The sequence below is a fragment of the Bos mutus genome, chromosome 2 (genome assembly GCF_027580195.1).
Source record: "Bos mutus isolate GX-2022 chromosome 2, NWIPB_WYAK_1.1, whole genome shotgun sequence".
Classification (NCBI taxonomy): Eukaryota; Metazoa; Chordata; class Mammalia; order Artiodactyla; family Bovidae; genus Bos; species Bos mutus.
The window spans coordinates 8,998,800-9,012,476 of NC_091618.1; the positions used below are offsets into that span (position 1 = coordinate 8,998,800).

Here is a 13,677-nt window from a genome sequence, read left to right on the forward strand (position 1 = left end):
TTACAGTAAAAATAATCTCTCTCGCTTGTGGAGGCTTTACAGTTTACAAAGTACTTTCACACATATTAGCTTATTGGCTCCAGAACATAGCCTCAAGCTAAGACTGAGAGCAACTGTTATCTCCACTTTGTAGATGAAGAGAGTGAGTCCCAGAGACGGGGTATGATCTGCCCAAGGTCACACAGCAAAGGATTTGCAGAGCTGCGATAATAAAACCCAGCTCTGCTGAATTCCAGTTCTGAGCAACTCCGTGGATTGGGAAGAAGGAATGGTGACCCTTGTTCCATTAGCATGAAAACCAAGAAAGTGAGAGTAAGAGTGAAGCACATAAAAGGTGCGGAGCACAAAGAAGCCCGAGTTTCAGAGGGGGTATGCTGAGAGCTCACGGTGGGGCTCCAGGGGCGCCGAGTGATAATGAAGATGACTGGGAGAATAAAGGGTGCGGGTGGATACTGGAGGTGTCTCAGGAAACAGAAAAGGTGAAAGACTAATGGGGAGCTCCTGGGATTGAGACGAGGCGCCCCCAAACAGGGCTGGAATGTGACAAAATCCGCAGACACCTCAGTTCAGAATAGAGGTTTTCTCCAAACTTACCGAGTCACGTTGACCCTCAGAAACAGCCCAGACGGTCAACTCGACGGAAGCAAGAAACTGCCCTGGAGCTGGTGGCCCCTTGGTAATTGTAGTTTCCAGCACTCGACATTAGCGCTTAAAAGCATTTCCCACCTCTGTCCAGAACTATAATTCCCGAGGTGCACCGCGAAGATTGCCCATACGATCCGAAGACTACAATTCCCAGAGTTCTACACGGCCCCTCTTCGTTCGGGATGAAGTACGATTCCTCCCCCTGGTGGTCGAGGAGCCGCCACCAGGACGACAAAGCCCGAGCGGAGGGTTACTGTTTATAGTCCCGGTTAGTAACCCTCCGCCTCACCGTTCCTCAAATAATTCCTGGGTGTGCCTGGAGATAGACAGGGATTAGCTTTATTCACAGGGGAGCTAAGGAGGCGATCTGAGCTTGTTTTGTGCCCTTTACGAACCTGTACCTGTTGACACGTGTGATATTCAATTGTCCTTCAGAAACTCCTGGCCAAGAACTGAGATGAAACAGAGATTCCTCCCTGTCCCTCTGCTCTAGCCCCTCCTCCATCTACTCTCACTTTGCCGGCCCTGTGCTGGTTCTCAGAGACACCCTGGTGAAGAAGTTAGTGTTGCTAACCTCAGAAGAATTCACAGTCTAGCGGAGGATCCCAACAAACGAAGAATTACACAGCGATAGTTGCTCTAATGGGGAAAGCGCAAGGGGTTATGGGAGCCTTCTTGAAAGGGCGAAGCTGCCCAGGCTTGGGGTAAATAGGACGGTGTCTTCAAGGCTTCATAAAGATCTTAGAGAAATGTTAAAATTGAGAACTGAAGGAAGAGGACTTGGCCAGGAATACAGAGAGTATGAAGAATATTTAACACTCTGGCTGGAGCACACAATGTGAGGAATGGAATCGCGAGGCACGCCTGATGGGGGGAGCGGGGCCAGGTCCTCAGGAGTCTGGTAAACTTCCTAAGAACATTGGATCATCCAGGCAACTTAGAAACTTTCAAAGGCTTCCTACTCTTTGCTGAATGAGGTCCCAGCTTCTTAGCTCGACATTCTAGGTCCTCCGCAACCTGCCCCAAACCACCACTTACTCCGAAGTATTGCTCATGGTTTTTTGTTTTGTTTTGTTTTGTTTTTCCTGACAGGAATCGCCCTTCTTCTGCCTTGCCCCCAGCTACGTTCATCCAGTCTCAAGATGTTGTAGGTTCTCATTGTTTCCTCCACACTTTTATTCACGCTCTTCTCTCCACCACTCTGCCCTGCTTTGTGGCTGTCTAATCCAGTTCTTCCTTAATAATTCCTCTTGATCCTCCCTCTCCAAAGCCTCCTTGATTCCCCTCCAGTCCAAACGACCTCTGCCCCCTCTCAGTTGCTGGGATATTTGTGGGCACCTCTCATTTGGGGGCTTACCTCACACTGCCCTGTGCCATCTCTTCAGTGGGAGGTCTTAACTCTCCAGTAAACTGTGAGTTCTTTGAGGTCAGGCGATGAGTCCTACAGCTGATCCCTCCTCCCTCCCAACCACATACCCTCAAATTGCCAGTGTCCAGATTCCATGCTTCAGGCTTCTTTAGACCATCCTCTCCTCCTGACATACTGTCACCACCACCATCCTTCCAGGAACCAAAATAAAGTCACCAGGGGAGAGTGATTGTAGCACCACACTGTGGTAATCAAGCCCAGATTTAATTAAAGCTGTGGTTGGTGGCGGTGATGGCGGAACATGAAAAGCTTAGTACACGTCAGAGATGGTTCTCTTTAGCTAATTAATTAGTGCTCTGCAGCTGGCACAGAACATATGACTAATCAGAGTCCCTAGTTAGGACAGGGGCCACTGCAGTTGGTTTCTCTGTCTCCCACTCCCAGACTAGGCCATGCTGGGGACATCTGCTGGCCAACTAAGTTTTAAACTTCCCAGGAAGAGGAATGTCACAGCCTCCTTTGTCAATGTTAGGAAGATCTACCTTGGGCCCAAACTCCTGTTGCAAAATAAAATACTTGAGTTCAAATGCATTTCCTTCCAGTCTAGTCTTTTTGGAGATAAACAACCCAAATGCTTTAAGTTTTTAACAAGTGGTTAATTTCCCAGGCTTTCACTATAGATCCCATCTTCCAGTTGTCCAAGGATCTCCTCTGGTTGACTACCATCCCACTCCAGCCTTTACCTTGTTGCTGAATTACTTTATTCATTTTTAAAAACTTGTTTGTTTATTTGGCTGTTCCAGGTCTTAGTTGCAGCACTCGGGATCTTTGATCTTCATTGCAGCGTGCTGATTCTTTGGTTGTGGCATATTTAGTTGCAGTGTGCAAACTCTTAGTTGAGGCATGTGGGATCTAGTTCCCTGACCAGGGATTGAACCCAGGCCCCCTGCATTGGGAGCTCGTACTCTTTACCACTGGACCACCAGGGAAGTCCCTAAGTTACTTTAAGTTGGCATCTGAGTGACCAGTTTTGGATTTTCTCTTCTCCTCCCTACCTGCTGAAGTTGATGGACAATGCTTTTCAAAATCAAACTATAACATGTATACAATAAAGTGTGTGAAGTGCACTAACTGTACAGCTCAACCTTTAAACAAAAATTGAATGTAACCATCACCCAGTTTGATATGTAAAACATTCTCAATACCCCCAAAATGTTGTCTCTGTCCCTTCCCAGTTTACAATCACTCATCCCCTCAAGAGCCATCACTTTTTGTCTCTATCATCTCTGGACCCATTTGGAGTCTGGATGAATCCTCTTTTCACGTCTTGTTAACAGGGAGAGTGTATACGTTTACTAAAGATCAACATGACTTAGCAACTGAACAACAACAAACAAGTAGAGTGTATATGCTTAATAAAGATCAAGAACAGTAACTGTCCTTCTCTATTATTGTTGCCATAATAACAATAGGATCCATTACTGTTACTGTAGTAACAAAATTAAGTGCTGAAAATAGGGCAGCAGTATTGTCACCCTGCTTATGTAACTTATGTGAAGAGTACATCATGAGAAACACTGGGCTGGAAGAAGCACAAGCTGGAATCAAGATTGCCAGGAGAAATATCAATAACCTCAGATATGCAGATGACACCACTCTTATGGCAGAAAGTGAAGAGGAACTAAAAGGCCTCTTGATGAAAGCAAAGAGGAGAGTGAAAAAGTTGGCTTAAAGCTCAACATTCAGAAAACTAAGCTCATGGCATCCGGTCCCATCTCTTCATGGCAAATAGATAGGGAAACAGTGTCAGACTTTATTTTTGGGGGCTCTAAAATCACTGCAGATGGTGACAGCAGCCATGAAATTAAAAGGCACTTACTCCTTGGAAGGAAAGTTATGACCAACCTAGACAGCATATTAAAAAGCAGAGACATTACTTTGTCAACAAAGGTCTGTCTAGTCAAGGCTATGGTTTTTCCAGTAGTCATTTAGGGATGTGAGAGTTGGACTCTAAAGAAAGCTGAGCACCGTAGAATTGATGCTTTTGAACTGTGGTGTTGGAGAAGACCCTTGAGAGTCCCTTGGACTGCAAGGAGATCCAACCAGTCCATCCTAAAGGAGATCAGTTCTGGGTATTCATTGGAAGGACTGATGTTGAAGCTGAAACTCCAATACTTTGGCCACCTGATGCGAAGAGTTGACTCATTGGAAAAGACCCTGATGCTGGGAAGGATTGGGAGCAGGAGGAGAAGGGGACGACAGAGGATAGATGGTTGGATGGCATCACTGACTCGATGGACATGAGTTTGGGTAAACTCCGGGAGTTGGTGATGGACAGGGAGGCCTGGCGTGCTGTGGTTCATGGGGTAGCAAAGAGTCGGACACGACTGAGCGACTGAACTGAACTGAAATAGATTAATTCCCTACCCACATGGTACTTTCATTCTATTGAGGGGAGACAGATAATAAACAGATAGCCAAGGTAATTGCATACTCTTTAAATTTTATGTATTTATTTTTGGCAGTGCTGCATCTTGATTGCTGTGTGTGGGCTTTCTCTAGTTGTGGTGAGCAGGGGCTACTCCCCGGTTACGGTGTGCAGGTTTTTCACTGTGGTGGCTTCTCTTGTTGAGAAACACTAGCTCCAGGCTCTCAGTCTTCAGTGTTTTCTGTCTGAGGGCTCGGTAGTTGTGGAGCATAGGCTTAGGGGCCCTGCAGCATATGGGATCTTCCTGGACCAGGGGTTGAACTGGTGCTCCCTTCATTGCAAGGTGGATTCTTAACCACTGGACGACCAGGGAAGCCCTATTGCACACTCTTAAATGTTCTAAAGGAAATAAGATGCTTTGATGAGGAATAAAAGGAGTGGCTATTCTCAATAGGATGATCAGGGAAGGATTCTCTGAGGACCTGGCCTCAGAACTGAGCCTAACCATACCTTCCATTTCTTTTACCTACTACGTGTCAGACATGTCATTAGGAACTTTCAAATCCTTTAGGTCGTTTAGTCTTCCTGGGAAGTATGTCATAGTTTATTTTTCAGACAAGAAAACAGAGGCTCAAAGAGGTAGTCGCAGACAACATTGATCCCTCTGTCCTATCCCCTCATCCCTTCTGAGCCCCCATGCCAGTGTGGTGGTCTCCAGCAACTGGGAGCTCCTCCACTCTAAGTCCCTTTTCTCTCTGCTTCCTTGATTGGGGGCTTTCTTAGGCATCTATGAACGAGGAAGGGAGAGGCACATGGCCCCCACCTCAAGGGCAACCTTCAGCCATCACAGAAGCTGATGACTCCCCATCCTTAGATAGGATGATTCTGAGATGCAGTTCACACTGTCTGTTAGAATTTTCAGGGAGCTGAACCCGGCTGCTCACAGCAGTAAGGTGCATATGTATGCTCCCCATCTTATTTTCTCCCCTCCTTGCCTCACTTTCCCCATGCTGTCCCTTCTGCTTCTTGAAATCACCTTCCAGAGCACCCAAATCTCAGGGTCTGCTTTTGGGGGAACTCAAGCCACCCCTGCTCCAGCACAGCAAAGTAATTGGGTACATAACATTCTCTAATTGTGCCATGTGCTTTCACCCTCCATGACTTTGCAAGTGCTATCTCCTCTGCCAAAACATGTGTTGAATCCATTGTGATCCATCTAACATCCACTTCACTCCATCCCTGCCACCCTACACCAGATCATCTCCAGCTTCCAGTGTTCAGAACTGATAAGAATTGTGTTTGTGCCAAGTGCTTGGCGCACCCTATCTCATTCAGTTGGCATGGAGATTCTGAGGCGTCAGTAGTACCATTCCTGGTTTGCAGGTCAGGAAACTGAGATTCACAGGAGACTTGCCAAAGTTTTGCAGTTAATAACTGGCAAAGCCAGGGACCTAAATGCAGGTCTACTTATTAACTCTGGGCTAGAGGGAAAGGGCGGAGAAGGCAATGGCACCCCACTCCAGTACTCTTGCCTGGAAAATCCTATGGATGGAGGAGCCTGGTAGGCTGGAGTCCATGGCGTCGCTGAGGGTCAGACACGACTGAGCGACTTCACTTTCCCTTTTCATTTTCATGCATTGGAGAAGGAAATGGCAACCCACTCCAGTGTTCTTGCCTGGAGAATCCCAAGGATGGAGGAGCCTGGTGGGCTGCCGTCTATGGGGTTGCACAGAGTCGGACACGACTGAAGTGACTTAGCAGCAGCAGCAGAGGGAAAGGGTAGGAATCGGGGTCTCTGAAGTTGTTTCAGCATTCCCTGCCCATCAGATTCACTCCTCCTTCTCATCCACAGTGACAAGCTGGTCCGTGGACAGGCATGCACTCAGCCACCCACATGTGTTTGTTTGTGCTCTTTCCATTTGCTGGTGCTATGTCTTTCCCATCTGCTCTTTGTCCAGTCTTTCAAACTGAGCAGAGATGTCAATTTCTCTGGGAAATCCTTCCTGGCTGAATCCCCCTGTGTTGGGGGCCAGAGTGAGGTACTCCGCCCGTGGCAAAAGTCATGAGTAAGGAGGCTCCGACTTCTACTTTACTACTTTGTGCTCTCACCTACACCTCTGACTTTACAGGGGACTGTCCCCCACCACCTCTTTCGGAGAAGGAGTTAACTTAGAGCTCCAGTTAATAAAAACTCCTGGACGTGACAAGAGTGTTTTAACCTACAAACTCCTCTGAAGATTCTCTAGCCTGTCGGCCACATGTGATTGCTCACAGCCTCCCAACCGTGAGAGGCACGAGATGCTTTAAACCTTCTAAAAACAGGTTCCTTAGAAAAGTTAGAAAACTATTAGTATAAGTATAATGGGCTGATTAGAAATTGTATTGGTGAAGGGTTTTTCATTTGTTGAGCCAATGTTTGTTGCTAAGTCTCCACATCCCCTGCCCTTACACACATTAATGAATATATAGAAGAAATAAGTATTAACCTTTGATATTAATCATGTTAGACCTTAGGCTAAGTAAATTCTTTCCTTAACTAAAACCCACTATACCCTCACCCTATAGGAATGTAACTTTATTTGGGTGGCGTCTGTTTTAAGAATAATCACCCCTGGAGAAATAAGTGTTGACTGACCGCTGTCACAAGGAGAGGGTCGTAAATTGTCAGCAGGCCCCCCTGGCTAGAAGATGATGTAACACCCCTAAGACCTCTGTATACATTTGTGTGAAGCACCTGACTTTAATAAAAGTCAGGACTGCTGTCCCCGCGTGACTTTTGTATAACATCTCAGTGTATAAAAACAGACTCTGGAAAATAAAGAATTGGGATCAGTTCCTCGAAATACTGGTCTCCCCATGTCTTTCTCCCTCTCAAACTCTGGTTGAGTCTCCATCTGGAGCGTGGAACCCACCAAGCTTACTAATTTTGCCGGGGCTTCTAAGATCCGACCGGGGAGGCCTCAGTGTCTCCTCTCCTTCGGGAGAACGGAAGGACACCTGCGGCCTACGTAAGTGGTGCAAGCTTCTTGTCTTGAAGTTTTATTGGTCTCCCGCGTAAACCAAGCTACTCAGCCTCTTTTCTCCACTGAATTTTCCTACTGAGCTATCCCCATTCTATTACTCTTTACATCTTTAATTAATATCTAATTGAAGCTACTGTATCCTGATCCTCGCCGACGCCGTCCCCGCTTCGAACTCCCTGGATCAGCCGAGGCTGGACCCCGGCACCCCTGGGTTTCCCTGACACTCACTGGCATCCCCATGACAGCACACATCACAAGGCAGTGAGGTGCCCTGTGTGCCCGTCTCCTCTGAACACAGCCTTGGGCTCTGGAGGGCATGGATGCCATGTTATTCATCTCTGTGGGTCTGGCACTGTACCTGGCACAGTGGGTGTTGGTAAAAAGATTGAATGAAAAACTTCCCTGGCAGTCCAATGGTTAAGACTCCGCTCTTCCAATGCAGGGGAACAGGTTCTATCACTGGTCAGGGGACTAAGATCTCACATGCCCTGAGGCATGGCGCATATATATATATATATATATATATATATATATATATAGGTATATAAAGAGTGAATGAGTAAGAGGCACCCAGTAGAGATTGCAAACATGAATGCCTTCAGGGTCCAAGCAAGTCAGGTAAATCGGTGCAAGACAATAGGAAGCAGGAGGGGCTACAGCAAAGTGGACAGCCAGCGGCTCCCCTGAAGTATTCATATTCAATTAAAGAACATGGGTGGGTGAAATTCAGCCTTTGTTCAAAATGATAGTAATAATAATAGTTATAGTAAACATACTCTGCACCAGGAGATAAGGTGCATGGTTCAGAGTGTGGGTTCTGAAAACTGGCTGCGGGATTTAAATCCCAGCTCTCCTACCTGTTAGCTGTGAGACTTTGGTCAAGTCGCTTAATCTCTCTGAGCTACAGTTTCCTCTCTTGCACATGGAAATAATTATACCTACCTTACAGAGTTGTTGTGAGGATTCAAAGAGTAAGTACATGGAAAGTATAGAAAATGGTGCCCAGCACATGGAAAATGCTTGGGACGACAGGCTATTGCCATTCCTTGACAGCGAGTGCTCAGAGAAGGCCTCCCTGCGGAGGTGACATGTAAACTGAGCCCTGCGTGTCGATAAGGAGCCACCCATGATGAGCTCTGGGAGAAGAACATTCCAGGCAGAGGGAACAGACGGGTGAAAGGTCCTACGGCAGAAATGGCTGTGCTGGGTCTGGAGCACAGTGGCCAGAGAGGGGGGCTGGAGACAAGGTCTTGAGAGCAGACAGAGCCCAGATCACAGAGGGTCTTCTAAGCTGTGAAAAGAATATTCTTGTGTGATGGAAGCCACTGGGGCAAGTTTGTTTCAAAACATAGGTTTTATTATTATTTAGGTGCTGTGAGGCTGACAGACCAGGAAACAACTATCATTGAGAAAACAGTTTGGGACTTCCTTGGCAGTCCAGTGGTTAAGACTCCAAGCTTCTACCACAGAGGCCACAGGTTCCATCTCTGATCTGGGAACTAAGATCCCACATGCCAGGCAATGCAGCCAAAAAACAAGAAAAAAGAGTTTGTTATACACACAGACAGCAAGAGGAGCGGGCACACCATGCCACAGAGGGGCCACGTGGGAAAGCACCAGGGTCAGTCAGGAGGAAGAGGGAGGGAGGGGAGAGTACAGGCAAGGGCCTTTATTGTGGTTTCCATGGGAGGAGGTGGTGAGAGAGCAGGCAGGCTGAGAATTGGCTGGTATGGATAATTTCAGTGGACTCTGAGGCATGGGGACTGTCTCCAGTTGTTTCTGGTCCCTGACCCTGGAGTGCATAGGGCAGTGGAATCGTGGTACTGAGTGTGAAAGCCCAACAGAGGATGTGATGGATTCAGTTCAGTTCAGTCACTCAGTCGTGTCTGACTCTTTGCGACCCCATGGACTGCAGCACGCCAGGCTTCCCTGTCCATCACTAACTCCCGGACCTTGCTCAAACTCATGTCCATCAAGTCCATGATGCCATCCAACCATCTCATCCTCTGTCGTCCCCTTCTCCTCCCACCTTCAATCTTTTCCAGCATCAGGGTCTTTTCAAATGAGTTGGTTCTTCGCATCAGGTGGCCAAAGTATTGAAGCTTCAGCTTCAGCATCAGTCCTTTCAATGAATATTCAGGACTGATTTCCTTTAGGATGGACTGGTTGGATCTCCTTGCAGTCCAAGGAACTCTCAAGAGTCTTCTCCAATACCACAGTTCAAAAGCATCAATTCTTTGGTGCTCAGCTTTCTTTACAGTCCAACTTTCACTTCCATACATGACTACTGGAAAAACCATAGCCTTGACTAGACAGACCTTTGTTGGCAGTGGTTGGTTTTGCCTAGATTGGTTGGGTTTTTTTTTTTGCATTGGCTTTGTCTGAATTGGTTGGTTTGCATTTGAAAAACAGGCTCAGGGATGAGCTGTTTACTATCTGTAGGAACTAGCTACCCTAGAAGGGGGAGTCCCTCCCGGGTCAGCAAGGCCCTGATGTCAAACATCAAAACACAGCAACTAAAAACACAGGGTTAATATGGAATTGCAGCCGAGGTGGCATGGGGTTTACATTTTATCAAATCCCCCTGGCTGCTGTGAGGACACAGTGAGCAAGAGAAAAACAGAGCCCAGAGCCCAGTGCAATGATCCAGGTGTGAGATAATGGTGGCCTGGACTGCAGAGGATGCAGGGGACGTGGGAGCTGGCTAGCATCAGGGTCTGGATGAGGCGGGGCCACAGGACCTGATGGACATCCAATGAGGACACCTTTGGATTACAAGAGGAGACCTAAAACCCATCTTGTTCTTATTTCTGGGGTTCACACCTGTGTTTCCTTCCCCAGTTATGAACTGTACTATCTCACTTTTTTGATGTTGATGGTGTAGCAAAGGGATTCTAGGAAATAATTAGAGATTGAAATAAGATGTTCAACATAGTGCCTGACACATAGTAGGTACTCAACAAATCAGTAGCCTTTTGTCCCATGAGGGAGAGTAGAAAGCCCAGCAGATCTGAAGTCAAAGAGATTGTGGTTTGGCCCCAGTTCTACCGCCCACTGGCTGAATGGTCCTGGACAAGTGATTTCACCTCTGCATTTCCTGTCCCTAATCCGGAAGCAGAAGTAAGAGTCCCTCACCCTTTTGGTGCTTGTAAGAATTAAATGAAGTGATGTACAATATGTCAGGGTCTCCATCAATAACAGTAATAATGATTGCATCTTTAGGAATGTCAGTCTAAGCCAGACTCCGGAGGTAGGGCCCAGAGTCCAGAAAAAGGGGACTGAACCCCTTTCAACTCCATCTCAGAGCACCTCTAGGCTTGATCCCTGCCCCCAGCTCCCACCCCTCTGCTGAACATCTCCTCAAAGAGCCAACAGAAGGCTGTGTTTACTCTGCCAAGCAGCATCCCTGGGGAGGGAGGTGAGGACAAATAAATTTTCCTGCCTCAGCTCTGGAAAGCAGGCTGTTAGTTACCTGTGGTTCCAGGCAGCCTGCCTGCTAGGTAAACACTTGCTAAGCTTGCCCCAGTGCTTAACCCCTTGGCACCCAGGGCTGAGGTGGAGATGTCCAGGCGTGGACAGCTCTGGGAGACTCCAGGAACTAGAGGAGGCTGGGCGTGGCTTCTGGAGCCTACAGAGAAGGTCTAATTCAGGTGAAATATTCAGGAGGATGGCACAGAATGACTTCAGAACTAGGGTTTAAATTGGCTTTACTTGGTCTGTCCAGATCGGCCATCCCCAGTCCCCACTCTCAACTCCTGTCCCAGGAATGCAGGCTCCAAAGGAGCAGCAGGAGCTGAGAGCTCAGCCTATGGTTTTCAGCAGGTGTTCTGGTTTGTGAGGGGCTGGACCAGAGATGCCCGCTCACCTCAATCTCCTCTGGCTTTCTCCAGATAACAGAAAACCGCCATGCAGGAAACAGAGGACTGCCTCCCTGGGGAGAGGAGCCAGACCCTGGGCCACAACTGGGTGGGCCAGTTAGAAGGCAGTCTTGGGCTGACTATCATTATTCACGTATGTGCATCCCTGTAAAGTTTGCCAAGCATTTTCCCACGTGTTGTCTAATTTAAGGAGCCCCATAATGAATCTGTGAAGCAGAAATTAGCCCCCACCCTGTGATGTAGTGATTCAAAACCAGGCTCTATTACTCACTAGCTGTGATGCCTTGGAGCAATCACTTCACCTCTCTGAACCTCACTAACCTCACCTGTAGAATGGGGCTGAGAGCTGCCCTGGAAGTTTTGCTGCAAGGCTTAAATGAAACCATGGATCCAGAGAGCTCAACAGCAGCTGGCACGTGGTCAGCAAATCTGTAAGCCCTTCCTTCAGATTCCTCATTTTATAGAAGAGGAAAATGAGGCTCAGTGAACTGTCAACTCATAATCTTCAAAATGTTTTTAAAAAAATTATTCGAATGTATAGTGAGAGGCTTCCCTGGTGGTTCAGTGGTAAAGAATCCACCTGCCAATGCAGGAGACTTGGTTTATATCCTGATGGGGAAGATCCCACATGCCGTGGAGCAGCTAAGGCTGTGTGCCACAAGTGTTGAGCCTGTGCTGAAGAGCCCAGGAGCCACGACTACTGAAGCCCTCGCGCCCTAGAGCCCTGCTTCTCCACAACAAGAGAAGCCACTGCAGTGAGAAGCCCGAGCGCCACAGCTGGGAAGCAGCCCCCACTCACCACAGCTAGAGAAAAGCCCACGCAACAACAAAGACCCAGCACAGCCGTATGTAAATATGTTTTTAGAAAATGCATCATGAGCACCTGTCAAAGTTGTATTTCACTCATTCATGAGGAATCTCTTAGGATGACAAAGGTGGCTCAGAGTGGTGCGTGCTAATCCACTTCGGTAGTGTTAGACTCTTTGCAACCCCTATGGACTGTAGCCCTCCAGACTCCTCTGTCCGTGGAATCCTTCAGTCAGACTACTGGAGTGGGTTGCCATGCCCTCCTCCAGGGGATCTTCCTGACCAGAGATTGAACCCACGTCTCTTGTCTCCTGCATTGGCAGGCGGCTTCTTTACCACTAGCACCATCTGGGAAGCCCCTGCTTCAGAGGGCTCATTGATCAGCAAAGCACAGAGAAGGCTGAAAGAAGATTGCTAGTCAGAGTCCCAGCTGGCAAATGCCCTACAGCAGAGGTCCCCAGCCTCCAGGCCGAGGATGGTACCTCCTTGTCAGATCAGTGGCAGCATGAGATTGAAGACAAAGTGCACAGTAAGTCTGGATGGGAGGGGAGTTTGGAGAGTGGATACATGTGTATGTATGGCTGAGTCCCTTTGCTGTTCATCTGAAACTATCCCAGCATCGTTAATCAGCTATCTACAATTGTTGTTGTCATTAACCCAAGGACTGTAGCCCATGAGGCTCCTCTGTCCATGGGATTTCCCAGGCAAAAATACTGGAGTGCGTTGCCGTTTCCTGCTCCAGAGGATCTTCCCGACCCACGGCTCAAACCCATCTCCTGCGTTGGCAGGCGGACTCTTCACCACTGAGCCATCGGGAAAGCCCATACCCCAAAACAAAAGTTTAAAAATAAAGTGCACAATGAATGCAAGGCACTTGAATCATCCCCAAACCATGCCCACCATCCTGGTCCATGGAAAAATTGTCTTCCGTGAAACTGGTCCCTGGTGCCAAAAAGGTTGGGGACTGCCACCCTACAGCACATGACTGTAACCTTTGGGGTGATCGCTGCTGGTCAGAAATCATTTGTATCGCCATTGGACAGAAGTCCTTTCTATCTTATCTGTTTTCTGTAAGTTAGCATCTTAGTCTCAGGCTTATAAAACATCTGGACCCTAATACATAGGGAGTCATGTGACCCTCAGGGCTGCTAGATGATGCCCCAGTGGACAGATGAAGGTCAAGCACTATCCCCATTGCCTCACTTCCAAGTTCGTACACTCTTCCTTAATAAAGTCTAGTGTTGACAGGATGGGAAAGGGAAGGACTGACCTGCAACCTATATTAAGATTACTTCTGACTGAGAATTCCAGATCTTGTTGCTCTGGAAAGCCTAGTCCTGCTACTATATTAGGCTGATGGTGAGAAATTGAAGGCCCAGGAAGAAAGGGTGTGACTTGTCCAAGGTCACAAGGCATGCCTGGGGGAGAAGCAGAGGGCAGACCTGCTTTTCCCAACTCCCCTCCCAGAGTCCCTTGGGCTGCTCCCCTGGCCCTCGCCCAGGTATGAATTATCTGCTGTGGGCTTAG

The 13,677-nt window shown here is 47.8% G+C and overlaps 1 protein-coding gene across 2 annotated transcripts in view; it reads right to left on the reverse strand.

Moving 5' to 3' along the window:
• The window catches only part of PAFAH2 (platelet activating factor acetylhydrolase 2), a 35,517-nt gene extending 34,791 nt beyond the window's left edge, over positions 1–726 (reverse strand). For both annotated transcript variants that reach the window (XM_070383182.1, XM_005895863.3), the window contains exon 1: positions 595–726. The gene's annotated coding sequence lies outside the window, so the exon portion shown is untranslated. The remainder of the gene's footprint in view (positions 1–594) is intronic.
• Positions 727–13,677: the final 12,951 nt, after the last annotated feature.